This window comes from Hyla sarda, unplaced genomic scaffold (assembly GCF_029499605.1).
Source record: "Hyla sarda isolate aHylSar1 unplaced genomic scaffold, aHylSar1.hap1 scaffold_884, whole genome shotgun sequence".
Taxonomy (NCBI): domain Eukaryota; kingdom Metazoa; phylum Chordata; class Amphibia; order Anura; family Hylidae; genus Hyla; species Hyla sarda.
The window spans coordinates 106,805-134,646 of NW_026610913.1; the positions used below are offsets into that span (position 1 = coordinate 106,805).

Genomic DNA, 27,842 nt, shown 5'->3' on the forward strand with positions numbered 1-27,842 from the left:
CAACTTAATGGCTTCTTTTTTTGTAGATCTCTTTTTAAATTTCCATCTTTATTTCCATGGAGTCTCTGGAGACTTAAGACTTTGGTTTCTTTCTACCTTTAAGGTTCCTTACGCTCCCTCTAGGATTTTACCTCCTTTTTCCTTAGTTTTCTAACTCATGACTTTGGGAAAAAGGGTCCCAGGTGACAAAATCAGTCGCTGAACGTCTACGTTATGCTCTGCTGCAAACTAATGTCAGGAATCCATTGGATAAGGCTCTGGCCATGGGCATCTCCCGTACGGACGTTTGTTTCCCCTGGCCAATCTCAGTGGGCTCCTTTCGGCATGTGGTTTCGGCCTATTCGCTCCATGGATTGGGGATATCTACAGAGTTTTTCAGCTTAAACCTTCAGGAAACTGAGGTAGGATAAGTGTGGGTTCTCTCTGTGCAACGACTTAATGGCTTCTTTTTTTGTAGATCTCTTTTTAAAATTCCATCTTTATTTCCATGGAGACTCTGGAGACTCTGGAGACTTAAGACTTTGGATTCCTTTTTCCTGAGTTTTCTTTGGTGCACAAAGAAAACAATTGCCTCCCCGTCGGGGAATCGAACCCCGGTCTCCCGCGTGACAGGCGGGGATACTCACCACTATACTAACGAGGAATGGGTATGGTGCTTGCCATCACGGTAACCTGCTTAAATGAAGACAGCAGCAATATCCACCCACCAGATCTAGGCAGTAGGGAGAAAAAGGAGTTTGAGACTGGTACGGTCAAAAAAGAGGAGAAAGGGAAGGGTGTCTCTTTCTCTGTCCTTGTCAGAGGCGACATCACGAGTGCTAGGGCTGACTGTGAACTGGGAACTGTATTCGAAACTTTATTCCACAAGAGAAGGAATCAGAAAGTATAGGAAATAACACGGCACCTGGAAGAGTTTGCAATCTAAAAGCCATAGGCCTTAGGCATGGGCTACACGGGGCCTTGTTGTAGCGCCAGTGATTGAGGGAAAGCTGCAGTCCGCATTTCAGCTGCAACTAACTCATGACTTTGGGCACACAGGTCCCAGGTGACGAAATCAGTCGCTGACCGTCTACTTTACAAGTTATTGACTCTGGTATATGCTGTGCTGCAAACTAATGTCAGGAATCCATTGGATAAGGCTCTGGCCGTGGGCATCTCCCGTACGGACGTTTGTTTCCCCTGGCCAATCTCAGCGGGCTCCTTTCGGCATGTGGTTTCGGCCTATTCGCTCCATGGATTGGGGATATCTACAGAGTTTTTCAGCTTAAACCTTAAGGAAACTGAGGTAGGATAAGTGTGGGTTCTCTCGGTGCAACAACCTAATGGCTTCTTTTTTTGTAGATCTCTTTTTAAATTTCCATCTTTATTTCCATGGAGTCTCTGGAGACTTAAGACTTTGGTTTCTTTCTACCTTTAAGGTTCCTTACGCTCCCTCTAGGATTTTACCTCCTTTTTCCTTAGTTTTCTAACTCATGACTTTGGGAAAAAGGGTCCCAGGTGACAAAATCAGTCGCTGAACGTCTACGTTATGCTATGCTGCAAACTAATGTCAGGAATCCATTAAATAAGGCTCTGTCCGTGGGCATCTCCCGTACGGATGTTTGTTTCCCCTGGCCAATCTACAGAGTTTTTCAGCTTAAACCTTCAGGAAACTGAGGTAGGATAAGTGTGGGTTCTCTCTGTGCAACGACTTAATGGCTTCTTTTTTTGTAGATCTCTTTTTAAAATTCCATCTTTATTTCCATGGAGACTCTGGAGACTCTGGAGACTTAAGACTTTGGATTCCTTTTTCCTGAGTTTTCTTTGGTGCACAAAGAAAACAATTGCCTCCCCGTCGGGGAATCGAACCCCGGTCTCCCGCGTGACAGGCGGGGATACTCACCACTATACTAACGAGGAATGGGTATGGTGCTTGCCATCACGGTAACCTGCTTAAATGAAGACAGCAGCAATTTCCACCCACCAGATCTAGGCAGTAGGGAGAAAAAGGAGTTTGAGATTGGTACGGTCAAAAAAGAGGAGACGGACTGGCCCGTACGGGGATCGAACCCGCGACCTTGGCGTTATTAGCACCACGCTCTAACCAGCTGAGCTAACCGGCCATGTTGCGCATGTCGGCTGCCCCGGCCGACATCAGTGGGGATCTCACATGTGTCCCAGTCCTTAGAATAGGTACTGATAGCAGTGTGGAGAAAGGGAAGGGTGTCTCTTTCTCTGTCCTTGTCAGAGGCGACATCACGAGTGCTAGGGCTGACTGTGAACTGGGAACTGTATTCGAAACTTTATTCCACAAGAGAAGGAATCAGAAAGTATAGGAAATAACACGGCACCTGGAAGAGTTTGCAATCTAAAAGCCATAGGCCTTAGGCATGGGCTACACGGGGCCTTGTTGTAGCGCCAGTGATTGAGGGAAAGCTGCAGTCCGCATTTCAGCTGCAACTAACTCATGACTTTGGGCAAACGGGTCCCAGGTGACGAAATCAGTCGCTGACCGTCTACTTTACAAGTTATTGACTCTGGTATATGCTGTGCTGCAAACTAATGTCAGGAATCCATTGGATAAGGCTCTGGCCGTGGGCATTTCCCGTACGGACGTTTGTTTCCCCTGGCCAATCTCAGTGGGCTCCTTTCGGCATGTGGTTTCGGCCTATTCGCTCCATGGATTGGGGATATCTACAGAGTTTTTCAGCTTAAACCTTAAGGAAACTGAGGTAGGATAAGTGTGGGTTCTCTCGGTGCAACAACTTAATGGCTTCTTTTTTTGTAGATCTCTTTTTAAATTCCATCTTTATTTCCATGGAGTCTCTGGAGACTTAAGACTTTGGTTTCTTTCTACCTTTAAGGTTCCTTACGCTCCCTCTAGGATTTTACCTCCTTTTTCCTTAGTTTTCTAACTCATGACTTTGGGAAAAAGGGTCCCAGGTGACAAAATCAGTCGCTGAACGTCTACGTTATGCTCTGCTGCAAACTAATGTCAGGAATCCATTGGATAAGGCTCTGGCCATGGGCATCTCCCGTACGGACGTTTGTTTCCCCTGGCCAATCTCAGTGGGCTCCTTTCGGCATGTGGTTTCGGCCTATTCGCTCCATGGATTGGGGATATCTACAGAGTTTTTCAGCTTAAACCTTAAGGAAACTGAGGTAGGATAAGTGTGGGTTCTCTCGGTGCAACAACTTAATGGCTTCTTTTTTTGTAGATCTCTTTTTAAATGTCCATCTTTATTTCCATGGAGTCTCTGGAGACTTAAGACTTTGGTTTCTTTCTACCTTTAAGGTTCCTTACGCTCCCTCTAGGATTTTACCTCCTTTTTCCTTAGTTTTCTAACTCATGACTTTGGGAAAAAGGGTCCCAGGTGACAAAATCAGTCGCTGAACGTCTACGTTATGCTCTGCTGCAAACTAATGTCAGGAATCCATTAAATAAGGCTCTGTCCGTGGGCATCTCCCGTACGGACGTTTGTTTCCCCTGGCCAATCTCAGCGGGCTCCTTTTGGCATGTGGTTTCGGCCTATTCGCTCCATGGATTGGGGATATCTACAGAGTTTTTCAGCTTAAACCTTCAGGAAACTGAGGTAGGATAAGTGTGGGTTCTCTCTGTGCAACAACTTAATGGCTTCTTTTTTTGTAGATCTCTTTTTAAAATTCCATCTTTATTTCCATGGAGACTCTGGAGACTTAAGACTTTGGTTTCTTTCTACCTTTAAGGTTCCTTACGCTCCCTCTAGGATTTTACCTCCTTTTTCCTTAGTTTTCTAACTCATGACTTTGGGAAAAAGGGTCCCAGGTGACAAAATCAGTCGCTGAACGTCTACGTTATGCTCTGCTGCAAACTAATGTCAGGAATCCATTAAATAAGGCTCTGTCCGTGGGCATCTCCCGTACGGACGTTTGTTTCCCCTGGCCAATCTCAGCGGGCTCCTTTCGGCATGTGGTTTCGGCCTATTCGCTCCATGGATTGGGGATATCTACAGAGTTTTTCAGCTTAAACCTTCAGGAAACTGAGGTAGGATAAGTGTGGGTTCTCTCTGTGCAACGACTTAATGGCTTCTTTTTTTGTAGATCTCTTTTTAAAATTCCATCTTTATTTCCATGGAGACTCTGGAGACTCTGGAGACTTAAGACTTTGGATTCCTTTTTCCTGAGTTTTCTTTAGTGCACAAAGAAAACAATTGCCTCCCCGTCGGGGAATCGAACCCCGGTCTCCCGCGTGACAGGCGGGGATACTCACCACTATACTAACGAGGAATGGGTATGGTGCTTGCCATCACGGTAACCTGCTTAAATGAAGACAGCAGCAATTTCCACCCACCAGATCTAGGCAGTAGGGAGAAAAAGGAGTTTGAGACTGGTACGGTCAAAAAAGAGGAGACGGACTGGCCCGTACGGGGATCGAACCCGCAACCTTGGCGTTATTAGCACCACGCTCTAACCAGCTGAGCTAACCGGCCATGTTGCGCATGTCGGCTGCCCCGGCCGACACCAGTGGGGATCTCACATGTGTCCCAGTCCTTAGAATAGGTACTGATAGCAGTGTGGAGAAAGGGAAGGGTGTCTCTTTCTCTGTCCTTGTCAGAGGCGACATCACGAGTGCTAGGGCTGACTGTGAACTGGGAACTGTATTCGAAACTTTATTCCACAAGAGAAGGAATCAGAAAGTATAGGAAATAACACGGCACCTGGAAGAGTTTGCAATCTAAAAGCCATAGGCCTTAGGCATGGGCTACACGGGGCCTTGTTGTAGCGCCAGTGATTGAGGGAAAGCTGCAGTCCGCATTTCAGCTGCAACTAACTCATGACTTTGGGCAAACGGGTCCCAGGTGACGAAATCAGTCGCTGACCGTCTACTTTACAAGTTATTGACTCTGGTATATGCTGTGCTGCAAACTAATGTCAGGAATCCATTGGATAAGGCTCTGGCCGTGGGCATCTCCCGTACGGACGTTTGTTTCCCCTGGCCAATCTCAGTGGGCTCCTTTCGGCATGTGGTTTCGGCCTATTCGCTCCATGGATTGGGGATATCTACAGAGTTTTTCAGCTTAAACCTTAAGGAAACTGAGGTAGGATAAGTGTGGATTCTCTCGGTGCAACAACTTAATGGCTTCTTTTTTTGTAGATCTCTTTTTAAATTTCCATCTTTATTTCCATGGAGTCTCTGGAGACTTAAGACTTTGGTTTCTTTCTACCTTTAAGGTTCCTTACGCTCCCTCTAGGATTTTACCTCCTTTTTCCTTAGTTTTCTAACTCATGACTTTGGGAAAAAGGGTCCCAGGTGACAAAATCAGTCGCTGAACGTCTACGTTATGCTCTGCTGCAAACTAATGTCAGGAATCCATTAAATAAGGCTCTGTCCGTGGGCATCTCCCGTACGGACGTTTGTTTCCCCTGGCCAATCTCAGCGGGCTCCTTTCGGCATGTGGTTTCGGCCTATTCGCTCCATGGATTGGGGATATCTACAGAGTTTTTCAGCTTAAACCTTCAGGAAACTGAGGTAGGATAAGTGTGGGTTCTCTCTGTGCAACGACTTAATGGCTTCTTTTTTTGTAGATCTCTTTTTAAAATTCCAGCTTTATTTCCATGGAAACTCTGGAGACTCTGGAGACTTAAGACTTTGGATTCCTTTTTCCTGAGTTTTCTTTGGTGCACAAAGAAAACAATTGCCTCCCCGTCGGGGAATCGAACCCCGGTCTCCCGCGTGACAGGCGGGGATACTCACCACTATACTAACGAGGAACGGGTATGGTGCTTGCCATCACGGTAACCTGCTTAAATGAAGACAGCAGCAATTTCCACCCACCAGATCTAGGCAGTAGGGAGAAAAAGGAGTTTGAGACTGGTACGGTCAAAAAAGAGGAGACGGACTGGCCCGTACGGGGATCGAACCCGCGACCTTGGCGTTATTAGCACCACGCTCTAACCAGCTGAGCTAACCGGCCATGTTGCGCATGTCGGCTGCCCCGGCCGACATCAGTGGGGATCTCACATGTGTCCCAGTCCTTAGAATAGGTACTGATAGCAGTGTGGAGAAAGGGAAGGGTGTCTCTTTCTCTGTCCTTGTCAGAGGCGACATCACGAGTGCTAGGGCTGACTGTGAACTGGGAACTGTATTCGAAACTTTATTCCACAAGAGAAGGAATCAGAAAGTATAGGAAATAACACGGCACCTGGAAGAGTTTGCAATCTAAAAGCCATAGGCCTTAGGCATGGGCTACACGGGGCCTTGTTGTAGCGCCAGTGATTGAGGGAAAGCTGCAGTCCGCATTTCAGCTGCAACTAACTCATGACTTTGGGCAAACGGGTCCCAGGTGACGAAATCAGTCGCTGACCGTCTACTTTACAAGTTATTGACTCTGGTATATGCTGTGCTGCAAACTAATGTCAGGAATCCATTGGATAAGGCTCTGGCCGTGGGCATTTCCCGTACGGACGTTTGTTTCCCCTGGCCAATCTCAGTGGGCTCCTTTCGGCATGTGGTTTCGGCCTATTCGCTCCATGGATTGGGGATATCTACAGAGTTTTTCAGCTTAAACCTTAAGGAAACTGAGGTAGGATAAGTGTGGGTTCTCTCGGTGCAACAACTTAATGGCTTCTTTTTTTGTAGATCTCTTTTTAAATTTCCATCTTTATTTCCATGGAGTCTCTGGAGACTTAAGACTTTGGTTTCTTTCTACCTTTAAGGTTCCTTACGCTCCCTCTAGGATTTTACCTCCTTTTTCCTTAGTTTTCTAACTCATGACTTTGGGAAAAAGGGTCCCAGGTGACAAAATCAGTCGCTGAACGTCTACGTTATGCTCTGCTGCAAACTAATGTCAGGAATCCATTGGATAAGGCTCTGGCCATGGGCATCTCCCGTACGGACGTTTGTTTCCCCTGGCCAATCTCAGTGGGCTCCTTTCGGCATGTGGTTTCGGCCTATTCGCTCCATGGATTGGGGATATCTACAGAGTTTTTCAGCTTAAACCTTAAGGAAACTGAGGTAGGATAAGTGTGGGTTCTCTCGGTGCAACAACTTAATGGCTTCTTTTTTTGTAGATCTCTTTTTAAATGTCCATCTTTATTTCCATGGAGTCTCTGGAGACTTAAGACTTTGGTTTCTTTCTACCTTTAAGGTTCCTTACGCTCCCTCTAGGATTTTACCTCCTTTTTCCTTAGTTTTCTAACTCATGACTTTGGGAAAAAGGGTCCCAGGTGACAAAATCAGTCGCTGAACGTCTACGTTATGCTATGCTGCAAACTAATGTCAGGAATCCATTAAATAAGGCTCTGTCCGTGGGCATCTCCCGTACGGACGTTTGTTTCCCCTGGCCAATCTACAGAGTTTTTCAGCTTAAACCTTCAGGAAACTGAGGTAGGATAAGTGTGGGTTCTCTCTGTGCAACGACTTAATGGCTTCTTTTTTTGTAGATCTCTTTTTAAAATTCCATCTTTATTTCCATGGAGACTCTGGAGACTCTGGAGACTTAAGACTTTGGATTCCTTTTTCCTGAGTTTTCTTTGGTGCACAAAGAAAACAATTGCCTCCCCGTCGGGGAATCGAACCCCGGTCTCCCGCGTGACAGGCGGGGATACTCACCACTATACTAACGAGGAATGGGTATGGTGCTTGCCATCACGGTAACCTGCTTAAATGAAGACAGCAGCAATTTCCACCCACCAGATCTAGGCAGTAGGGAGAAAAAGGAGTTTGAGATTGGTACGGTCAAAAAAGAGGAGACGGACTGGCCCGTACGGGGATCGAACCCGCGACCTTGGCGTTATTAGCACCACGCTCTAACCAGCTGAGCTAACCGGCCATGTTGCGCATGTTGGCTGCCCCGGCCGACATCAGTGGGGATCTCACATGTGTCCCAGTCCTTAGAATAGGTACTGATAGCAGTGTGGAGAAAGGGAAGGGTGTCTCTTTCTCTGTCCTTGTCAGAGGCGACATCACGAGTGCTAGGGCTGACTGTGAACTGGGAACTGTATTCGAAACTTTATTCCACAAGAGAAGGAATCAGAAAGTATAGGAAATAACACGGCACCTGGAAGAGTTTGCAATCTAAAAGCCATAGGCCTTAGGCATGGGCTACACGGGGCCTTGTTGTAGCGCCAGTGATTGAGGGAAAGCTGCAGTCCGCATTTCAGCTGCAACTAACTCATGACTTTGGGCAAACGGGTCCCAGGTGACGAAATCAGTCGCTGACCGTCTACTTTACAAGTTATTGACTCTGGTATATGCTGTGCTGCAAACTAATGTCAGGAATCCATTGGATAAGGCTCTGGCCGTGGGCATTTCCCGTACGGACGTTTGTTTCCCCTGGCCAATCTCAGTGGGCTCCTTTCGGCATGTGGTTTCGGCCTATTCGCTCCATGGATTGGGGATATCTACAGAGTTTTTCAGCTTAAACCTTAAGGAAACTGAGGTAGGATAAGTGTGGGTTCTCTCGGTGCAACAACTTAATGGCTTCTTTTTTTGTAGATCTCTTTTTAAATTTCCATCTTTATTTCCATGGAGTCTCTGGAGACTTAAGACTTTGGTTTCTTTCTACCTTTAAGGTTCCTTACGCTCCCTCTAGGATTTTACCTCCTTTTTCCTTAGTTTTCTAACTCATGACTTTGGGAAAAAGGGTCCCAGGTGACAAAATCAGTCGCTGAACGTCTACGTTATGCTCTGCTGCAAACTAATGTCAGGAATCCATTGGATAAGGCTCTGGCCATGGGCATCTCCCGTACGGACGTTTGTTTCCCCTGGCCAATCTCAGTGGGCTCCTTTCGGCATGTGGTTTCGGCCTATTCGCTCCATGGATTGGGGATATCTACAGAGTTTTTCAGCTTAAACCTTAAGGAAACTGAGGTAGGATAAGTGTGGGTTCTCTCGGTGCAACAACTTAATGGCTTCTTTTTTTGTAGATCTCTTTTTAAATGTCCATCTTTATTTCCATGGAGTCTCTGGAGACTTAAGACTTTGGTTTCTTTCTACCTTTAAGGTTCCTTACGCTCCCTCTAGGATTTTACCTCCTTTTTCCTTAGTTTTCTAACTCATGACTTTGGGAAAAAGGGTCCCAGGTGACAAAATCAGTCGCTGAACGTCTACGTTATGCTCTGCTGCAAACTAATGTCAGGAATCCATTAAATAAGGCTCTGTCCGTGGGCATCTCCCGTACGGACGTTTGTTTCCCCTGGCCAATCTCAGCGGGCTCCTTTTGGCATGTGGTTTCGGCCTATTCGCTCCATGGATTGGGGATATCTACAGAGTTTTTCAGCTTAAACCTTCAGGAAACTGAGGTAGGATAAGTGTGGGTTCTCTCTGTGCAACAACTTAATGGCTTCTTTTTTTGTAGATCTCTTTTTAAAATTCCATCTTTATTTCCATGGAGACTCTGGAGACTTAAGACTTTGGTTTCTTTCTACCTTTAAGGTTCCTTACGCTCCCTCTAGGATTTTACCTCCTTTTTCCTTAGTTTTCTAACTCATGACTTTGGGAAAAAGGGTCCCAGGTGACAAAATCAGTCGCTGAACGTCTACGTTATGCTCTGCTGCAAACTAATGTCAGGAATCCATTAAATAAGGCTCTGTCCGTGGGCATCTCCCGTACGGACGTTTGTTTCCCCTGGCCAATCTCAGCGGGCTCCTTTCGGCATGTGGTTTCGGCCTATTCGCTCCATGGATTGGGGATATCTACAGAGTTTTTCAGCTTAAACCTTCAGGAAACTGAGGTAGGATAAGTGTGGGTTCTCTCTGTGCAACGACTTAATGGCTTCTTTTTTTGTAGATCTCTTTTTAAAATTCCATCTTTATTTCCATGGAGACTCTGGAGACTCTGGAGACTTAAGACTTTGGATTCCTTTTTCCTGAGTTTTCTTTAGTGCACAAAGAAAACAATTGCCTCCCCGTCGGGGAATCGAACCCCGGTCTCCCGCGTGACAGGCGGGGATACTCACCACTATACTAACGAGGAATGGGTATGGTGCTTGCCATCACGGTAACCTGCTTAAATGAAGACAGCAGCAATTTCCACCCACCAGATCTAGGCAGTAGGGAGAAAAAGGAGTTTGAGACTGGTACGGTCAAAAAAGAGGAGACGGACTGGCCCGTACGGGGATCGAACCCGCAACCTTGGCGTTATTAGCACCACGCTCTAACCAGCTGAGCTAACCGGCCATGTTGCGCATGTCGGCTGCCCCGGCCGACACCAGTGGGGATCTCACATGTGTCCCAGTCCTTAGAATAGGTACTGATAGCAGTGTGGAGAAAGGGAAGGGTGTCTCTTTCTCTGTCCTTGTCAGAGGCGACATCACGAGTGCTAGGGCTGACTGTGAACTGGGAACTGTATTCGAAACTTTATTCCACAAGAGAAGGAATCAGAAAGTATAGGAAATAACACGGCACCTGGAAGAGTTTGCAATCTAAAAGCCATAGGCCTTAGGCATGGGCTACACGGGGCCTTGTTGTAGCGCCAGTGATTGAGGGAAAGCTGCAGTCCGCATTTCAGCTGCAACTAACTCATGACTTTGGGCAAACGGGTCCCAGGTGACGAAATCAGTCGCTGACCGTCTACTTTACAAGTTATTGACTCTGGTATATGCTGTGCTGCAAACTAATGTCAGGAATCCATTGGATAAGGCTCTGGCCGTGGGCATCTCCCGTACGGACGTTTGTTTCCCCTGGCCAATCTCAGTGGGCTCCTTTCGGCATGTGGTTTCGGCCTATTCGCTCCATGGATTGGGGATATCTACAGAGTTTTTCAGCTTAAACCTTAAGGAAACTGAGGTAGGATAAGTGTGGATTCTCTCGGTGCAACAACTTAATGGCTTCTTTTTTTGTAGATCTCTTTTTAAATTTCCATCTTTATTTCCATGGAGTCTCTGGAGACTTAAGACTTTGGTTTCTTTCTACCTTTAAGGTTCCTTACGCTCCCTCTAGGATTTTACCTCCTTTTTCCTTAGTTTTCTAACTCATGACTTTGGGAAAAAGGGTCCCAGGTGACAAAATCAGTCGCTGAACGTCTACGTTATGCTCTGCTGCAAACTAATGTCAGGAATCCATTAAATAAGGCTCTGTCCGTGGGCATCTCCCGTACGGACGTTTGTTTCCCCTGGCCAATCTCAGCGGGCTCCTTTCGGCATGTGGTTTCGGCCTATTCGCTCCATGGATTGGGGATATCTACAGAGTTTTTCAGCTTAAACCTTCAGGAAACTGAGGTAGGATAAGTGTGGGTTCTCTCTGTGCAACGACTTAATGGCTTCTTTTTTTGTAGATCTCTTTTTAAAATTCCAGCTTTATTTCCATGGAAACTCTGGAGACTCTGGAGACTTAAGACTTTGGATTCCTTTTTCCTGAGTTTTCTTTGGTGCACAAAGAAAACAATTGCCTCCCCGTCGGGGAATCGAACCCCGGTCTCCCGCGTGACAGGCGGGGATACTCACCACTATACTAACGAGGAATGGGTATGGTGCTTGCCATCACGGTAACCTGCTTAAATGAAGACAGCAGCAATTTCCACCCACCAGATCTAGGCAGTAGGGAGAAAAAGGAGTTTGAGACTGGTACGGTCAAAAAAGAGGAGACGGACTGGCCCGTACGGGGATCGAACCCGCGACCTTGGCGTTATTAGCACCACGCTCTAACCAGCTGAGCTAACCGGCCATGTTGCGCATGTCGGCTGCCCCGGCCGACACCAGTGGGGATCTCACATGTGTCCCAGTCCTTAGAATAGGTACTGATAGCAGTGTGGAGAAAGGGAAGGGTGTCTCTTTCTCTGTCCTTGTCAGAGGCGACATCACGAGTGCTAGGGCTGACTGTGAACTGGGAACTGTATTCAAAACTTTATTCCACAAGAGAAGGAATCAGAAAGTATAGGAAATAACACGGCACCTGGAAGAGTTTGCAATCTAAAAGCCATAGGCCTTAGGCATGGGCTACACGGGGCCTTGTTGTAGCGCCAGTGATTGAGGGAAAGCTGCAGTCCGCATTTCAGCTGCAACTAACTCATGACTTTGGGCACACAGGTCCCAGGTGACGAAATCAGTCGCTGACCGTCTACTTTACAAGTTATTGACTCTGGTATATGCTGTGCTGCAAACTAATGTCAGGAATCCATTGGATAAGGCTCTGGCCGTGGGCATCTCCCGTACGGACGTTTGTTTCCCCTGGCCAATCTCAGCGGGCTCCTTTCGGCATGTGGTTTCGGCCTATTCGCTCCATGGATTGGGGATATCTACAGAGTTTTTCAGCTTAAACCTTAAGGAAACTGAGGTAGGATAAGTGTGGGTTCTCTCGGTGCAACAACCTAATGGCTTCTTTTTTTGTAGATCTCTTTTTAAATTTCCATCTTTATTTCCATGGAGTCTCTGGAGACTTAAGACTTTGGTTTCTTTCTACCTTTAAGGTTCCTTACGCTCCCTCTAGGATTTTACCTCCTTTTTCCTTAGTTTTCTAACTCATGACTTTGGGAAAAAGGGTCCCAGGTGACAAAATCAGTCGCTGAACGTCTACGTTATGCTCTGCTGCAAACTAATGTCAGGAATCCATTAAATAAGGCTCTGTCCGTGGGCATCTCCCGTACGGACGTTTGTTTCCCCTGGCCAATCTCAGCGGGCTCCTTTCGGCATGTGGTTTCGGCCTATTCGCTCCATGGATTGGGGATATCTACAGAGTTTTTCAGCTTAAACCTTCAGGAAACTGAGGTAGGATAAGTGTGGGTTCTCTCTGTGCAACAACTTAATGGCTTCTTTTTTTGTAGATCTCTTTTTAAAATTCCAGCTTTATTTCCATGGAGACTCTGGAGACTCTGGAGACTTAAGACTTTGGATTCCTTTTTCCTGAGTTTTCTTTGGTGCACAAAGAAAACAATTGCCTCCCCGTCGGGGAATCGAACCCCGGTCTCCCGCGTGACAGGCGGGGATACTCACCACTATACTAACGAGGAATGGGTATGGTGCTTGCCATCACGGTAACCTGCTTAAATGAAGACAGCAGCAATTTCCACCCACCAGATCTAGGCAGTAGGGAGAAAAAGGAGTTTGAGACTGGTACGGTCAAAAAAGAGGAGACGGACTGGCCCGTACGGGGATCGAACCCGCGACCTTGGCGTTATTAGCACCACGCTCTAACCAGCTGAGCTAACCGGCCATGTTGCGCATGTCGGCTGCCCCGGCCGACACCAGTGGGGATCTCACATGTGTCCCAGTCCTTAGAATAGGTACTGATAGCAGTGTGGAGAAAGGGAAGGGTGTCTCTTTCTCTGTCCTTGTCAGAGGCGACATCACGAGTGCTAGGGCTGACTGTGAACTGGGAACTGTATTCGAAACTTTATTCCACAAGAGAAGGAATCAGAAAGTATAGGAAATAACACGGCACCTGGAAGAGTTTGCAATCTAAAAGCCATAGGCCTTAGGCATGGGCTACACGGGGCCTTGTTGTAGCGCCAGTGATTGAGGGAAAGCTGCAGTCCGCATTTCAGCTGCAACTAACTCATGACTTTGGGCACACAGGTCCCAGGTGACGAAATCAGTCGCTGACCGTCTACTTTACAAGTTATTGACTCTGGTATATGCTGTGCTGCAAACTAATGTCAGGAATCCATTGGATAAGGCTCTGGCCGTGGGCATCTCCCGTACGGACGTTTGTTTCCCCTGGCCAATCTCAGCGGGCTCCTTTCGGCATGTGGTTTCGGCCTATTCGCTCCATGGATTGGGGATATCTACAGAGTTTTTCAGCTTAAACCTTCAGGAAACTGAGGTAGGATAAGTGTGGGTTCTCTCTGTGCAGCAACTTAATGGCTTCTTTTTTTGTAGATCTCTTTTTAAAATTCCATCTTTATTTCCATGGAGACTCTGGAGACTTAAGACTTTGGTTTCTTTCTACCTTTAAGGTTCCTTACGCTCCCTCTAGGATTTTACCTCCTTTTTCCTTAGTTTTCTAACTCATGACTTTGGGAAAAAGGGTCCCAGGTGACAAAATCAGTCGCTGAACGTCTACGTTATGCTCTGCTGCAAACTAATGTCAGGAATCCATTAAATAAGGCTCTGTCCGTGGGCATTTCCCGTACGGACGTTTGTTTTCCCTGGCCAATCTCAGCGGGCTCCTTTCGGCATGTGGTTTCGGCCTATTCGCTCCATGGATTGGGGATATCTACAGAGTTTTTCAGCTTAAACCTTAAGGAAACTGAGGTAGGATAAGTGTGGGTTCTCTCGGTGCAACAACTTAATGGCTTCTTTTTTTGTAGATCTCTTTTTAAATTTCCATCTTTATTTCCATGGAGTCTCTGGAGACTTAAGACTTTGGTTTCTTTCTACCTTTAAGGTTCCTTACGCTCCCTCTAGGATTTTACCTCCTTTTTCCTTAGTTTTCTAACTCATGACTTTGGGAAAAAGGGTCCCAGGTGACAAAATCAGTCGCTGAACGTCTACGTTATGCTCTGCTGCAAACTAATGTCAGGAATCCATTAAATAAGGCTCTGTCCGTGGGCATCTCCCGTACGGACGTTTGTTTCCCCTGGCCAATCTCAGCGGGCTCCTTTCGGCATGTGGTTTTGGCCTATTCGCTCCATGGATTGGGGATATCTACAGAGTTTTTCAGCTTAAACCTTCAGGAAACTGAGGTAGGAGAAGTGTGGGTTTTCTCTGTGCAACAACTTAATGGCTTCTTTTTTTGTAGATCTCTTTTTAAAATTCCATCTTTATTTCCATGGAGACTCTGGAGACTTAAGACTTTGGTTTCTTTCTACCTTTAAGGTTCCTTACGCTCCCTCTAGGATTTTACCTCCTTTTTCCTTAGTTTTCTAACTCATGACTTTGGGAAAAAGGGTCCCAGGTGACAAAATCAGTCGCTGAACGTCTACGTTATGCTCTGCTGCAAACTAATGTCAGGAATCCATTAAATAAGGCTCTGTCCGTGGGCATCTCCCGTACGGACGTTTGTTTCCCCTGGCCAATCTCAGCGGGCTCCTTTCGGCATGTGGTTTCGGCCTATTCGCTCCATGGATTGGGGATATCTACAGAGTTTTTCAGCTTAAACCTTCAGGAAACTGAGGTAGGATAAGTGTGGGTTCTCTCTGTGCAACGACTTAATGGCTTCTTTTTTTGTAGATCTCTTTTTAAAATTCCAGCTTTATTTCCATGGAGACTCTGGAGACTCTGGAGACTTAAGACTTTGGATTCCTTTTTCCTGAGTTTTCTTTGGTGCACAAAGAAAACAATTGCCTCCCCGTCGGGGAATCGAACCCCGGTCTCCCGCGTGACAGGCGGGGATACTCACCACTATACTAACGAGGAATGGGTATGGTGCTTGCCATCACGGTAACCTGCTTAAATGAAGACAGCAGCAATTTCCACCCACCAGATCTAGGCAGTAGGGAGAAAAAGGAGTTTGAGACTGGTACGGTCAAAAAAGAGGAGACGGACTGGCCCGTACGGGGATCGAACCCGCGACCTTGGCGTTATTAGCACCACGCTCTAACCAGCTGAGCTAACCGGCCATGTTGCGCATGTCGGCTGCCCCGGCCGACACCAGTGGGGATCTCACATGTGTCCCAGTCCTTAGAATAGGTACTGATAGCAGTGTGGAGAAAGGGAAGGGTGTCTCTTTCTCTGTCCTTGTCAGAGGCGACATCACGAGTGCTAGGGCTGACTGTGAACTGGGAACTGTATTCGAAACTTTATTCCACAAGAGAAGGAATCAGAAAGTATAGGAAATAACACGGCACCTGGAAGAGTTTGCAATCTAAAAGCCATAGGCCTTAGGCATGGGCTACACGGGGCCTTGTTGTAGCGCCAGTGATTGAGGGAAAGCTGCAGTCCGCATTTCAGCTGCAACTAACTCATGACTTTGGGCACACAGGTCCCAGGTGACGAAATCAGTCGCTGACCGTCTACTTTACAAGTTATTGACTCTGGTATATGCTGTGCTGCAAACTAATGTCAGGAATCCATTGGATAAGGCTCTGGCCGTGGGCATCTCCCGTACGGACGTTTGTTTCCCCTGGCCAATCTCAGCGGGCTCCTTTCGGCATGTGGTTTCGGCCTATTCGCTCCATGGATTGGGGATATCTACAGAGTTTTTCAGCTTAAACCTTAAGGAAACTGAGGTAGGATAAGTGTGGGTTCTCTCGGTGCAACGACTTAATGGCTTCTTTTTTTGTAGATCTCTTTTTAAATTTCCATCTTTATTTCCATGGAGTCTCTGGAGACTTAAGACTTTGGTTTCTTTCTACCTTTAAGGTTCCTGACGCTCTCTCTAGGATTTTACCTCCTTTTTCCTTAGTTTTCTAACTCATGACTTTGGGAAAACGGGTCCCAGGTGACAAAATCAGTCGCTGAACGTCTACGTTATGCTCTGCTGCAAACTAATGTCAGGAATCCATTAAATAAGGCTCTGTCCGTGGGCATCTCCCGTACGGACGTTTGTTTCCCCTGGCCAATCTCAGCGGGCTCCTTTCGGCATGTGGTTTCGGCCTATTCGCTCCATGGATTGGGGATATCTACAGAGTTTTTCAGCTTAAACCTTCAGGAAACTGAGGTAGGATAAGTGTGGGTTCTCTCTGTGCAACGACTTAATGGCTTCTTTTTTTGTAGATCTCTTTTTAAAATTCCATCTTTATTTCCATGGAGACTCTGGAGACTCTGGAGACTTAAGACTTTGGATTCCTTTTTCCTGAGTTTTCTTTGGTGCACAAAGAAAACAATTGCCTCCCCGTCGGGGAATCGAACCCCGGTCTCCCGCGTGACAGGCGGGGATACTCACCACTATACTAACGAGGAATGGGTATGGTGCTTGCCATCACGGTAACCTGCTTAAATGAAGACAGCAGCAATTTCCACCCACCAGATCTAGGCAGTAGGGAGAAAAAGGAGTTTGAGACTGGTACGGTCAAAAAAGAGGAGACGGACTGGCCCGTACGGGGATCGAACCCGCGACCTTGGCATTATTAGCACCACGCTCTAACCAGCTGAGCTAACCGGCCATGTTGCGCATGTCGGCTGCCCCGGCCGACACCAGTGGGGATCTCACATGTGTCCCAGTCCTTAGAATAGGTACTGATAGCAGTGTGGAGAAAGGGAAGGGTGTCTCTTTCTCTGTCCTTGTCAGAGGCGACATCACGAGTGCTAGGGCTGACTGTGAACTGGGAACTGTATTCGAAACTTTATTCCACAAGAGAAGGAATCAGAAAGTATAGGAAATAACACGGCACCTGGAAGAGTTTGCAATCTAAAAGCCATAGGCCTTAGGCATGGGCTACACGGGGCCTTGTTGTAGCGCCAGTGATTGAGGGAAAGCTGCAGTCCGCATTTCAGCTGCAACTAACTCATGACTTTGGGCACACAGGTCCCAGGTGACGAAATCAGTCGCTGACCGTCTACTTTACAAGTTATTGACTCTGGTATATGCTGTGCTGCAAACTAATGTCAGGAATCCATTGGATAAGGCTCTGGCCGTGGGCATCTCCCGTACGGACGTTTGTTTCCCCTGGCCAATCTCAGCGGGCTCCTTTCGGCATGTGGTTTCGGCCTATTCGCTCCATGGATTGGAGATATCTACAGAGTTTTTCAGCTTAAACCTTAAGGAAACTGAGGTAGGATAAGTGTGGGTTCTCTCGGTGCAACAACCTAATGGCTTCTTTTTTTGTAGATCTCTTTTTAAATTTCCATCTTTATTTCCATGGAGTCTCTGGAGACTTAAGACTTTGGTTTCTTTCTACCTTTAAGGTTCCTTACGCTCCCTCTAGGATTTTACCTCCTTTTTCCTTAGTTTTCTAACTCATGACTTTGGGAAAAAGTCATGAGGTAGGATAAGTGTGGGTTCTCTCTGTGCAACAACTTAATGGCTTCTTTTTTTGTAGATCTCTTTTTAAAATTCCAGCTTTATTTCCATGGAGACTCTGGAGACTCTGGAGACTTAAGACTTTGGATTCCTTTTTCCTGAGTTTTCTTTGGTGCACAAAGAAAACAATTGCCTCCCCGTCGGGGAATCGAACCCCGGTCTCCCGCGTGACAGGCGGGGATACTCACCACTATACTAACGAGGAATGGGTATGGTGCTTGCCATCACGGTAACCTGCTTAAATGAAGACAGCAGCAATTTCCACCCACCAGATCTAGGCAGTAGGGAGAAAAAGGAGTTTGAGACTGGTACGGTCAAAAAAGAGGAGACGGACTGGCCCGTACGGGGATCGAACCCGCGACCTTGGCGTTATTAGCACCACGCTCTAACCAGCTGAGCTAACCGGCCATGTTGCGCATGTCGGCAGCCCCGGCCGACACCAGTGGGGATCTCACATGTGTCCCAGTCCTTAGAATAGGTACTGATAGCAGTGTGGAGAAAGGGAAGGGTGTCTCTTTCTCTGTCCTTGTCAGAGGCGACATCACGAGTGCTAGGGCTGACCTGTGTGCACACAGGTCCCAGGTGACGAAATCAGTCGCTGACCGTCTACTTTACAAGTTATTGACTCTGGTATATGCTGTGCTGCAAACTAATGTCAGGAATCCATTGGATAAGGCTCTGGCCGTGGGCATCTCCCGTACGGACGTTTGTTTCCCCTGGCCAATCTCAGCGGGCTCCTTTCGGCATGTGGTTTCGGCCTATTCGCTCCATGGATTGGGGATATCTACAGAGTTTTTCAGCTTAAACCTTAAGGAAACTGAGGTAGGATAAGTGTGGGTTCTCTCGGTGCAACGACTTAATGGCTTCTTTTTTTGTAGATCTCTTTTTAAATTTCCATCTTTATTTCCATGGAGTCTCTGGAGACTTAAGACTTTGGTTTCTTTCTACCTTTAAGGTTCCTGACGCTCTCTCTAGGATTTTACCTCCTTTTTCCTTAGTTTTCTAACTCATGACTTTGGGAAAACGGGTCCCAGGTGACAAAATCAGTCGCTGAACGTCTACGTTATGCTCTGCTGCAAACTAATGTCAGGAATCCATTAAATAAGGCTCTGTCCGTGGGCATCTCCCGTACGGACGTTTGTTTCCCCTGGCCAATCTCAGCGGGCTCCTTTCGGCATGTGGTTTCGGCCTATTCGCTCCATGGATTGGGGATATCTACAGAGTTTTTCAGCTTAAACCTTCAGGAAACTGAGGTAGGATAAGTGTGGGTTCTCTCTGTGCAACGACTTAATGGCTTCTTTTTTTGTAGATCTCTTTTTAAAATTCCATCTTTATTTCCATGGAGACTCTGGAGACTCTGGAGACTTAAGACTTTGGATTCCTTTTTCCTGAGTTTTCTTTGGTGCACAAAGAAAACAATTGCCTCCCCGTCGGGGAATCGAACCCCGGTCTCCCGCGTGACAGGCGGGGATACTCACCACTATACTAACGAGGAATGGGTATGGTGCTTGCCATCACGGTAACCTGCTTAAATGAAGACAGCAGCAATTTCCACCCACCAGATCTAGGCAGTAGGGAGAAAAAGGAGTTTGAGACTGGTACGGTCAAAAAAGAGGAGACGGACTGGCCCGTACGGGGATCGAACCCGCGACCTTGGCATTATTAGCACCACGCTCTAACCAGCTGAGCTAACCGGCCATGTTGCGCATGTCGGCTGCCCCGGCCGACACCAGTGGGGATCTCACATGTGTCCCAGTCCTTAGAATAGGTACTGATAGCAGTGTGGAGAAAGGGAAGGGTGTCTCTTTCTCTGTCCTTGTCAGAGGCGACATCACGAGTGCTAGGGCTGACTGTGAACTGGGAACTGTATTCGAAACTTTATTCCACAAGAGAAGGAATCAGAAAGTATAGGAAATAACACGGCACCTGGAAGAGTTTGCAATCTAAAAGCCATAGGCCTTAGGCATGGGCTACACGGGGCCTTGTTGTAGCGCCAGTGATTGAGGGAAAGCTGCAGTCCGCATTTCAGCTGCAACTAACTCATGACTTTGGGCACACAGGTCCCAGGTGACGAAATCAGTCGCTGACCGTCTACTTTACAAGTTATTGACTCTGGTATATGCTGTGCTGCAAACTAATGTCAGGAATCCATTGGATAAGGCTCTGGCCGTGGGCATCTCCCGTACGGACGTTTGTTTCCCCTGGCCAATCTCAGCGGGCTCCTTTCGGCATGTGGTTTCGGCCTATTCGCTCCATGGATTGGAGATATCTACAGAGTTTTTCAGCTTAAACCTTAAGGAAACTGAGGTAGGATAAGTGTGGGTTCTCTCGGTGCAACAACCTAATGGCTTCTTTTTTTGTAGATCTCTTTTTAAATTTCCATCTTTATTTCCATGGAGTCTCTGGAGACTTAAGACTTTGGTTTCTTTCTACCTTTAAGGTTCCTTACGCTCCCTCTAGGATTTTACCTCCTTTTTCCTTAGTTTTCTAACTCATGACTTTGGGAAAAAGGGTCCCAGGTGACAAAATCAGTCGCTGAACGTCTACGTTATGCTCTGCTGCAAACTAATGTCAGGAATCCATTAAATAAGGCTCTGTCCGTGGGCATCTCCCGTACGGACGTTTGTTTCCCCTGGCCAATCTCAGCGGGCTCCTTTCGGCATGTGGTTTCGGCCTATTCGCTCCATGGATTGGGGATATCTACAGAGTTTTTCAGCTTAAACCTTCAGGAAACTGAGGTAGGATAAGTGTGGGTTCTCTCTGTGCAACAACTTAATGGCTTCTTTTTTTGTAGATCTCTTTTTAAAATTCCATCTTTATTTCCATGGAGACTCTGGAGACTTAAGACTTTGGTTTCTTTCTACCTTTAAGGTTCCTTACGCTCCCTCTAGGATTTTACCTCCTTTTTCCTTAGTTTTCTAACTCATGACTTTGGGAAAAAGGGTCCCAGGTGACAAAATCAGTCGCTGAACGTCTACGTTATGCTCTGCTGCAAACTAATGTCAGGAATCCATTAAATAAGGCTCTGTCCGTGGGCATCTCCCGTACGGACGTTTGTTTCCCCTGGCCAATCTCAGCGGGCTCCTTTCGGCATGTGGTTTCGGCCTATTCGCTCCATGGATTGGGGATATCTACAGAGTTTTTCAGCTTAAACCTTCAGGAAACTGAGGTAGGATAAGTGTGGGTTCTCTCTGTGCAGCAACTTAATGGCTTCTTTTTTTGTAGATCTCTTTTTAAAATTCCATCTTTATTTCCATGGAGACTCTGGAGACTTAAGACTTTGGTTTCTTTCTACCTTTAAGGTTCCTTACGCTCCCTCTAGGATTTTACCTCCTTTTTCCTTAGTTTTCTAACTCATGACTTTGGGAAAAAGGGTCCCAGGTGACAAAATCAGTCGCTGAACGTCTACGTTATGCTCTGCTGCAAACTAATGTCAGGAATCCATTAAATAAGGCTCTGTCCGTGGGCATCTCCCGTACGGACGTTTGTTTTCCCTGGCCAATCTCAGCGGGCTCCTTTCGGCATGTGGTTTCGGCCTATTCGCTCCATGGATTGGGGATATCTACAGAGTTTTTCAGCTTAAACCTTAAGGAAACTGAGGTAGGATAAGTGTGGGTTCTCTCGGTGCAACAACTTAATGGCTTCTTTTTTTGTAGATCTCTTTTTAAATTTCCATCTTTATTTCCATGGAGTCTCTGGAGACTTAAGACTTTGGTTTCTTTCTACCTTTAAGGTTCCTTACGCTCCCTCTAGGATTTTACCTCCTTTTTCCTTAGTTTTCTAACTCATGACTTTGGGAAAAAGGGTCCCAGGTGACAAAATCAGTCGCTGAACGTCTACGTTATGCTCTGCTGCAAACTAATGTCAGGAATCCATTAAATAAGGCTCTGTCCGTGGGCATCTCCCGTACGGACGTTTGTTTCCCCTGGCCAATCTCAGCGGGCTCCTTTCGGCATGTGGTTTCGGCCTATTCGCTCCATGGATTGGGGATATCTACAGAGTTTTTCAGCTTAAACCTTCAGGAAACTGAGGTAGGAGAAGTGTGGGTTTTCTCTGTGCAACAACTTAATGGCTTCTTTTTTTGTAGATCTCTTTTTAAAATTCCATCTTTATTTCCATGGAGACTCTGGAGACTTAAGACTTTGGTTTCTTTCTACCTTTAAGGTTCCTTACGCTCCCTCTAGGATTTTACCTCCTTTTTCCTTAGTTTTCTAACTCATGACTTTGGGAAAAAGGGTCCCAGGTGACAAAATCAGTCGCTGAACGTCTACGTTATGCTCTGCTGCAAACTAATGTCAGGAATCCATTAAATAAGGCTCTGTCCGTGGGCATCTCCCGTACGGACGTTTGTTTCCCCTGGCCAATCTCAGCGGGCTCCTTTCGGCATGTGGTTTCGGCCTATTCGCTCCATGGATTGGGGATATCTACAGAGTTTTTCAGCTTAAACCTTCAGGAAACTGAGGTAGGATAAGTGTGGGTTCTCTCTGTGCAACGACTTAATGGCTTCTTTTTTTGTAGATCTCTTTTTAAAATTCCATCTTTATTTCCATGGAGTCTCTGGAGACTCTGGAGACTTAAGACTTTGGATTCCTTTTTCCTGAGTTTTCTTTGGTGCATAAAGAAAACAATTGCCTCCCCGTCGGGGAATCGAACCCCGGTCTCCCGCGTGACAGGCGGGGATACTCACCACTATACTAACGAGGAATGGGTATGGTGCTTGCCATCACGGTAACCTGCTTAAATGAAGACAGCAGCAATTTCCACCCACCAGATCTAGGCAGTAGGGAGAAAAAGGAGTTTGAGACTGGTACGGTCAAAAAAGAGGAGACGGACTGGCCCGTACGGGGATCGAACCCGCGACCTTGGCGTTATTAGCACCACGCTCTAACCAGCTGAGCTAACCGGCCATGTTGCGCATGTCGGCTGCCCCGGCCGACACCAGTGGGGATCTCACATGTGTCCCAGTCCTTAGAATAGGTACTGATAGCAGTGTGGAGAAAGGGAAGGGTGTCTCTTTCTCTGTCCTTGTCAGAGGCGACATCACGAGTGCTAGGGCTGACTGTGAACTGGGAACTGTATTCGAAACTTTATTCCACAAGAGAAGGAATCAGAAAGTATAGGAAATAACACGGCACCTGGAAGAGTTTGCAATCTAAAAGCCATAGGCCTTAGGCATGGGCTACACGGGGCCTTGTTGTAGCGCCAGTGATTGAGGGAAAGCTGCAGTCCGCATTTCAGCTGCAACTAACTCATGACTTTGGGCAAACGGGTCCCAGGTGACGAAATCAGTCGCTGACCGTCTACTTTACAAGTTATTGACTCTGGTATATGCTGTGCTGCAAACTAATGTCAGGAATCCATTGGATAAGGCTCTGGCCGTGGGCATCTCCCGTACGGACGTTTGTTTCCCCTGGCCAATCTCAGCGGGCTCCTTTCGGCATGTGGTTTCGGCCTATTCGCTCCATGGATTGGGGATATCTACAGAGTTTTTCAGCTTAAACCTTAAGGAAACTGAGGTAGGATAAGTGTGGGTTCTCTCGGTGCAACAACTTAATGGCTTCTTTTTTTGTAGATCTCTTTTTAAATTTCCATCTTTATTTCCATGGAGTCTCTGGAGACTTAAGACTTTGGTTTCTTTCTACCTTTAAGGTTCCTTACGCTCCCTCTAGGATTTTACCTCCTTTTTCCTTAGTTTTCTAACTCATGACTTTGGGAAAAAGGGTCCCAGGTGACAAAATCAGTCGCTGAACGTCTACGTTATGCTCTGCTGCAAACTAATGTCAGGAATCCATTAAATAAGGCTCTGTCCGTGGGCATCTCCCGTACGGACGTTTGTTTCCCCTGGCCAATCTCAGCGGGCTCCTTTCGGCATGTGGTTTCGGCCTATTCGCTCCATGGATTGGGGATATCTACAGAGTTTTTCAGCTTAAACCTTCAGGAAACTGAGGTAGGATAAGTGTGGGTTCTCTCTGTGCAACAACTTAATGGCTTCTTTTTTTGTAAATCTCTTTTTAAAATTCCATCTTTATTTCCATGGAGACTCTGGAGACTTAAGACTTTGGTTTCTTTCTACCTTTAAGGTTCCTTACGCTCCCTCTAGGATTTTACCTCCTTTTTCCTTAGTTTTCTAACTCATGACTTTGGGAAAAAGGGTCCCAGGTGACAAAATCAGTCGCTGAACGTCTACGTTATGCTCTGCTGCAAACTAATGTCAGGAATCCATTAAATAAGGCTCTGTCCGTGGGCATCTCCCGTACGGACGTTTGTTTCCCCTGGCCAATCTCAGCGGGCTCCTTTCGGCATGTGGTTTCGGCCTATTCGCTCCATGGATTGGGGATATCTACAGAGTTTTTCAGCTTAAACCTTCAGGAAACTGAGGTAGGATAAGTGTGGGTTCTCTCTGTGCAACGACTTAATGGCTTCTTTTTTTGTAGATCTCTTTTTAAAATTCCATCTTTATTTCCATGGAGACTCTGGAGACTCTGGAGACTCTGGAGACTCTGGAGACTTAAGACTTTGGATTCCTTTTTCCTGAGTTTTCTTTGGTGCACAAAGAAAACAATTGCCTCCCCGTCGGGGAATCGAACCCCGGTCTCCCGCGTGACAGGCGGGGATACTCACCATTATACTAACGAGGAATGGGTATGGTGCTTGCCATCACGGTAACCTGCTTAAATGAAGACAGCAGCAATTTCCACCCACCAGATCTAGGCAGTAGGGAGAAAAAGGAGTTTGAGACTGGTACGGTCAAAAAAGAGGAGACGGACTGGCCCGTACGGGGATCGAACCCGCGACCTTGGCGTTATTAGCACCACGCTCTAACCAGTTGAGCTAACCGGCCATGTTGCGCATGTCGGCTGCCCCGGCCGACACCAGTGGGGATCTCACATGTGTCCCAGTCCTTAGAATAGGTACTGATAGCAGTACCTATAGGTACTTAAACCTTAAGGAAACTGAGGTAGGATAAGTGTGGGTTCTCTCGGTGCAACGACTTAATGGCTTCTTTTTTTGTAGATCTCTTTTTAAATTTCCATCTTTATTTCCATGGAGTCTCTGGAGACTTAAGACTTTGGTTTCTTTCTACCTTTAAGGTTCCTGACGCTCTCTCTAGGATTTTACCTCCTTTTTCCTTAGTTTTCTAACTCATGACTTTGGGAAAACGGGTCCCAGGTGACAAAATCAGTCGCTGAACGTCTACGTTATGCTCTGCTGCAAACTAATGTCAGGAATCCATTAAATAAGGCTCTGTCCGTGGGCATCTCCCGTACGGACGTTTGTTTCCCCTGGCCAATCTCAGCGGGCTCCTTTCGGCATGTGGTTTCGGCCTATTCGCTCCATGGATTGGGGATATCTACAGAGTTTTTCAGCTTAAACCTTCAGGAAACTGAGGTAGGATAAGTGTGGGTTCTCTCTGTGCAACGACTTAATGGCTTCTTTTTTTGTAGATCTCTTTTTAAAATTCCATCTTTATTTCCATGGAGACTCTGGAGACTCTGGAGACTTAAGACTTTGGATTCCTTTTTCCTGAGTTTTCTTTGGTGCACAAAGAAAACAATTGCCTCCCCGTCGGGGAATCGAACCCCGTTCTCCCGCGTGACAGGCGGGGATACTCACCACTATACTAACGAGGAATGGGTATGGTGCTTGCCATCACGGTAACCTGCTTAAATGAAGACAGCAGCAATTTCCACCCACCAGATCTAGGCAGTAGGGAGAAAAAGGAGTTTGAGACTGGTACGGTCAAAAAAGAGGAGACGGACTGGCCCGTACGGGGATCGAACCCGCGACCTTGGCGTTATTAGCACCACGCTCTAACCAGCTGAGCTAACCGGCCATGTTGCGCATGTCGGCTGCCCCGGCCGACACCAGTGGGGATCTCACATGTGTCCCAGTCCTTAGAATAGGTACTGATAGCAGTGTGGAGAAAGGGAAGGGTGTCTCTTTCTCTGTCCTTGTCAGAGGCGACATCACGAGTGCTAGGGCTGACTGTGAACTGGGAACTGTATTCGAAACTTTATTCCACAAGAGAAGGAATCAGAAAGTATAGGAAATAACACGGCACCTGGAAGAGTTTGCAATCTAAAAGCCATAGGCCTTAGGCATGGGCTACACGGGGCCTTGTTGTAGCGCCAGTGATTGAGGGAAAGCTGCAGTCCGCATTTCAGCTGCAACTAACTCATGACTTTGGGCAAACGGGTCCCAGGTGACGAAATCAGTCGCTGACCGTCTACTTTACAAGTTATTGACTCTGGTATATGCTGTGCTGCAAACTAATGTCAGGAATCCATTGGATAAGGCTCTGGCCGTGGGCATCTCCCGTACGGACGTTTGTTTCCCCTGGCCAATCTCAGCGGGCTCCTTTCGGCATGTGGTTTCGGCCTATTCGCTCCATGGATTGGGGATATCTACAGAGTTTTTCAGCTTAAACCTTAAGGAAACTGAGGTAGGATAAGTGTGGGTTCTCTCGGTGCAACGACTTAATGGCTTCTTTTTTTGTAGATCTCTTTTTAAATTTCCATCTTTATTTCCATGGAGTCTCTGGAGACTTAAGACTTTGGTTTCTTTCTACCTTTAAGGTTCCTGACGCTCTCTCTAGGATTTTACCTCCTTTTTCCTTAGTTTTCTAACTCATGACTTTGGGAAAACGGGTCCCAGGTGACAAAATCAGTCGCTGAACGTCTACGTTATGCTCTGCTGCAAACTAATGTCAGGAATCCATTAAATAAGGCTCTGTCCGTGGGCATCTCCCGTACGGACGTTTGTTTCCCCTGGCCAATCTCAGCGGGCTCCTTTCGGCATGTGGTTTCGGCCTATTCGCTCCATGGATTGGGGATATCTACAGAGTTTTTCAGCTTAAACCTTCAGGAAACTGAGGTAGGATAAGTGTGGGTTCTCTCTGTGCAACGACTTAATGGCTTCTTTTTTTGTAGATCTCTTTTTAAAATTCCATCTTTATTTCCATGGAGACTCTGGAGACTCTGGAGACTCTGGAGACTTAAGACTTTGGATTCCTTTTTCCTGAGTTTTCTTTGGTGCACAAAGAAAACAATTGCCTCCCCGTCGGGGAATCGAACCCCGGTCTCCCGCGTGACAGGCGGGGATACTCACCACTATACTAACGAGGAATGGGTATGCTGCTTGCCATCACGGTAACCTGCTTAAATGAAGACAGCAGCAATTTCCACCCACCAGATCTAGGCAGTAGGGAGAAAAAGGAGTTTGAGACTGGTACGGTCAAAAAAGAGGAGACGGACTGGCCCGTACGGGGATCGAACCCGCGACCTTGGCGTTATTAGCACCACGCTCTAACCAGCTGAGCTAACCGGCCATGTTTTGCATGTCAGCTGCCCCGGCCGACACCAGTGGGGATCTCACATGTGTCCCAGTCCTTAGAATAGGTACTGATAGCAGTGTGGAGAAAGGGAAGGGTGTCTCTTTCTCTGTCCTTGTCAGAGGCGACATCACGAGTGCTAGGGCTGACTGTGAACTGGGAACTGTATTCGAAACTTTATTCCACAAGAGAAGGAATCAGAAAGTGTAGGAAATAACACGGCACCTGGAAGAGTTTGCAATCTAAAAGCCATAGGCCTTAGGCATGGGCTACACGGGGCCTTGTTGTAGCGCCAGTGATTGAGGGAAAGCTGCAGTCCGCATTTCAGCTGCAACTAACTCATGACTTTGGGCAAACGGGTCCCAGGTGACGAAATCAGTCGCTGACCGTCTACTTTACAAGTTATTGACTCTGGTATATGCTGTGCTGCAAACTAATGTCAGGAATCCATTGGATAAGGCTCTGGCCGTGGGCATCTCCCATACGGACGTTTGTTTCCCCTGGCCAATCTCAGCGGGCTCCATTCGGCATGTGGTTTCGGCCTATTCGCTCCATGGATTGGGGATATCTACAGAGTTTTTCAGCTTAAACCTTAAGGAAACTGAGGTAGGATAAGTGTGGGTTCTCTCGGTGCAACAACTTAATGGCTTCTTTTTTTGTAGATCTCTTTTTAAATTTCCATCTTTATTTCCATGGAGTCTCTGGAGACTTAAGA

At 46.8% G+C, this 27,842-nt stretch overlaps 27 non-coding genes across 27 annotated transcripts; all 27 read right to left on the reverse strand.

Moving 5' to 3' along the window:
- Nucleotides 1–571: 571 nt before the first annotated feature.
- On the reverse strand, nucleotides 572–643 carry TRNAD-GUC (transfer RNA aspartic acid (anticodon GUC)). The gene has a single exon. It is a non-coding gene; the product is annotated as a tRNA-Asp (tRNA).
- A 1,184-nt stretch (nucleotides 644–1,827) lies between these two features.
- On the reverse strand, nucleotides 1,828–1,899 carry TRNAD-GUC (transfer RNA aspartic acid (anticodon GUC)). Its single transcript has one exon. It is a non-coding gene; the product is annotated as a tRNA-Asp (tRNA).
- A 129-nt stretch (nucleotides 1,900–2,028) lies between these two features.
- On the reverse strand, nucleotides 2,029–2,102 carry TRNAI-AAU (transfer RNA isoleucine (anticodon AAU)). The gene has a single exon. It is a non-coding gene; the product is annotated as a tRNA-Ile (tRNA).
- A 2,071-nt stretch (nucleotides 2,103–4,173) lies between these two features.
- Nucleotides 4,174–4,245, reverse strand: TRNAD-GUC (transfer RNA aspartic acid (anticodon GUC)). Its single transcript has one exon. It is a non-coding gene; the product is annotated as a tRNA-Asp (tRNA).
- A 129-nt stretch (nucleotides 4,246–4,374) lies between these two features.
- On the reverse strand, nucleotides 4,375–4,448 carry TRNAI-AAU (transfer RNA isoleucine (anticodon AAU)). Its single transcript has one exon. It is a non-coding gene; the product is annotated as a tRNA-Ile (tRNA).
- Nucleotides 4,449–5,658: 1,210 nt separating this feature from the next.
- TRNAD-GUC (transfer RNA aspartic acid (anticodon GUC)) lies at nucleotides 5,659–5,730 on the reverse strand. The gene has a single exon. It is a non-coding gene; the product is annotated as a tRNA-Asp (tRNA).
- A 129-nt stretch (nucleotides 5,731–5,859) lies between these two features.
- Nucleotides 5,860–5,933, reverse strand: TRNAI-AAU (transfer RNA isoleucine (anticodon AAU)). Its single transcript has one exon. It is a non-coding gene; the product is annotated as a tRNA-Ile (tRNA).
- A 1,582-nt stretch (nucleotides 5,934–7,515) lies between these two features.
- Nucleotides 7,516–7,587, reverse strand: TRNAD-GUC (transfer RNA aspartic acid (anticodon GUC)). Its single transcript has one exon. It is a non-coding gene; the product is annotated as a tRNA-Asp (tRNA).
- Nucleotides 7,588–7,716: 129 nt separating this feature from the next.
- TRNAI-AAU (transfer RNA isoleucine (anticodon AAU)) lies at nucleotides 7,717–7,790 on the reverse strand. Its single transcript has one exon. It is a non-coding gene; the product is annotated as a tRNA-Ile (tRNA).
- A 2,072-nt stretch (nucleotides 7,791–9,862) lies between these two features.
- On the reverse strand, nucleotides 9,863–9,934 carry TRNAD-GUC (transfer RNA aspartic acid (anticodon GUC)). Its single transcript has one exon. It is a non-coding gene; the product is annotated as a tRNA-Asp (tRNA).
- Nucleotides 9,935–10,063: 129 nt separating this feature from the next.
- TRNAI-AAU (transfer RNA isoleucine (anticodon AAU)) lies at nucleotides 10,064–10,137 on the reverse strand. The gene has a single exon. It is a non-coding gene; the product is annotated as a tRNA-Ile (tRNA).
- Nucleotides 10,138–11,347: 1,210 nt separating this feature from the next.
- On the reverse strand, nucleotides 11,348–11,419 carry TRNAD-GUC (transfer RNA aspartic acid (anticodon GUC)). The gene has a single exon. It is a non-coding gene; the product is annotated as a tRNA-Asp (tRNA).
- Nucleotides 11,420–11,548: 129 nt separating this feature from the next.
- On the reverse strand, nucleotides 11,549–11,622 carry TRNAI-AAU (transfer RNA isoleucine (anticodon AAU)). The gene has a single exon. It is a non-coding gene; the product is annotated as a tRNA-Ile (tRNA).
- Nucleotides 11,623–12,832: 1,210 nt separating this feature from the next.
- On the reverse strand, nucleotides 12,833–12,904 carry TRNAD-GUC (transfer RNA aspartic acid (anticodon GUC)). The gene has a single exon. It is a non-coding gene; the product is annotated as a tRNA-Asp (tRNA).
- A 129-nt stretch (nucleotides 12,905–13,033) lies between these two features.
- On the reverse strand, nucleotides 13,034–13,107 carry TRNAI-AAU (transfer RNA isoleucine (anticodon AAU)). The gene has a single exon. It is a non-coding gene; the product is annotated as a tRNA-Ile (tRNA).
- Nucleotides 13,108–15,179: 2,072 nt separating this feature from the next.
- TRNAD-GUC (transfer RNA aspartic acid (anticodon GUC)) lies at nucleotides 15,180–15,251 on the reverse strand. Its single transcript has one exon. It is a non-coding gene; the product is annotated as a tRNA-Asp (tRNA).
- A 129-nt stretch (nucleotides 15,252–15,380) lies between these two features.
- Nucleotides 15,381–15,454, reverse strand: TRNAI-AAU (transfer RNA isoleucine (anticodon AAU)). Its single transcript has one exon. It is a non-coding gene; the product is annotated as a tRNA-Ile (tRNA).
- Nucleotides 15,455–16,664: 1,210 nt separating this feature from the next.
- On the reverse strand, nucleotides 16,665–16,736 carry TRNAD-GUC (transfer RNA aspartic acid (anticodon GUC)). The gene has a single exon. It is a non-coding gene; the product is annotated as a tRNA-Asp (tRNA).
- Nucleotides 16,737–17,929: 1,193 nt separating this feature from the next.
- On the reverse strand, nucleotides 17,930–18,001 carry TRNAD-GUC (transfer RNA aspartic acid (anticodon GUC)). The gene has a single exon. It is a non-coding gene; the product is annotated as a tRNA-Asp (tRNA).
- Nucleotides 18,002–18,130: 129 nt separating this feature from the next.
- Nucleotides 18,131–18,204, reverse strand: TRNAI-AAU (transfer RNA isoleucine (anticodon AAU)). The gene has a single exon. It is a non-coding gene; the product is annotated as a tRNA-Ile (tRNA).
- A 1,015-nt stretch (nucleotides 18,205–19,219) lies between these two features.
- Nucleotides 19,220–19,291, reverse strand: TRNAD-GUC (transfer RNA aspartic acid (anticodon GUC)). Its single transcript has one exon. It is a non-coding gene; the product is annotated as a tRNA-Asp (tRNA).
- A 3,137-nt stretch (nucleotides 19,292–22,428) lies between these two features.
- TRNAD-GUC (transfer RNA aspartic acid (anticodon GUC)) lies at nucleotides 22,429–22,500 on the reverse strand. Its single transcript has one exon. It is a non-coding gene; the product is annotated as a tRNA-Asp (tRNA).
- Nucleotides 22,501–22,629: 129 nt separating this feature from the next.
- TRNAI-AAU (transfer RNA isoleucine (anticodon AAU)) lies at nucleotides 22,630–22,703 on the reverse strand. Its single transcript has one exon. It is a non-coding gene; the product is annotated as a tRNA-Ile (tRNA).
- Nucleotides 22,704–24,362: 1,659 nt separating this feature from the next.
- Nucleotides 24,363–24,434, reverse strand: TRNAD-GUC (transfer RNA aspartic acid (anticodon GUC)). The gene has a single exon. It is a non-coding gene; the product is annotated as a tRNA-Asp (tRNA).
- A 1,122-nt stretch (nucleotides 24,435–25,556) lies between these two features.
- Nucleotides 25,557–25,630, reverse strand: TRNAI-AAU (transfer RNA isoleucine (anticodon AAU)). Its single transcript has one exon. It is a non-coding gene; the product is annotated as a tRNA-Ile (tRNA).
- A 1,219-nt stretch (nucleotides 25,631–26,849) lies between these two features.
- TRNAD-GUC (transfer RNA aspartic acid (anticodon GUC)) lies at nucleotides 26,850–26,921 on the reverse strand. Its single transcript has one exon. It is a non-coding gene; the product is annotated as a tRNA-Asp (tRNA).
- A 129-nt stretch (nucleotides 26,922–27,050) lies between these two features.
- Nucleotides 27,051–27,124, reverse strand: TRNAI-AAU (transfer RNA isoleucine (anticodon AAU)). The gene has a single exon. It is a non-coding gene; the product is annotated as a tRNA-Ile (tRNA).
- Nucleotides 27,125–27,842: the final 718 nt, after the last annotated feature.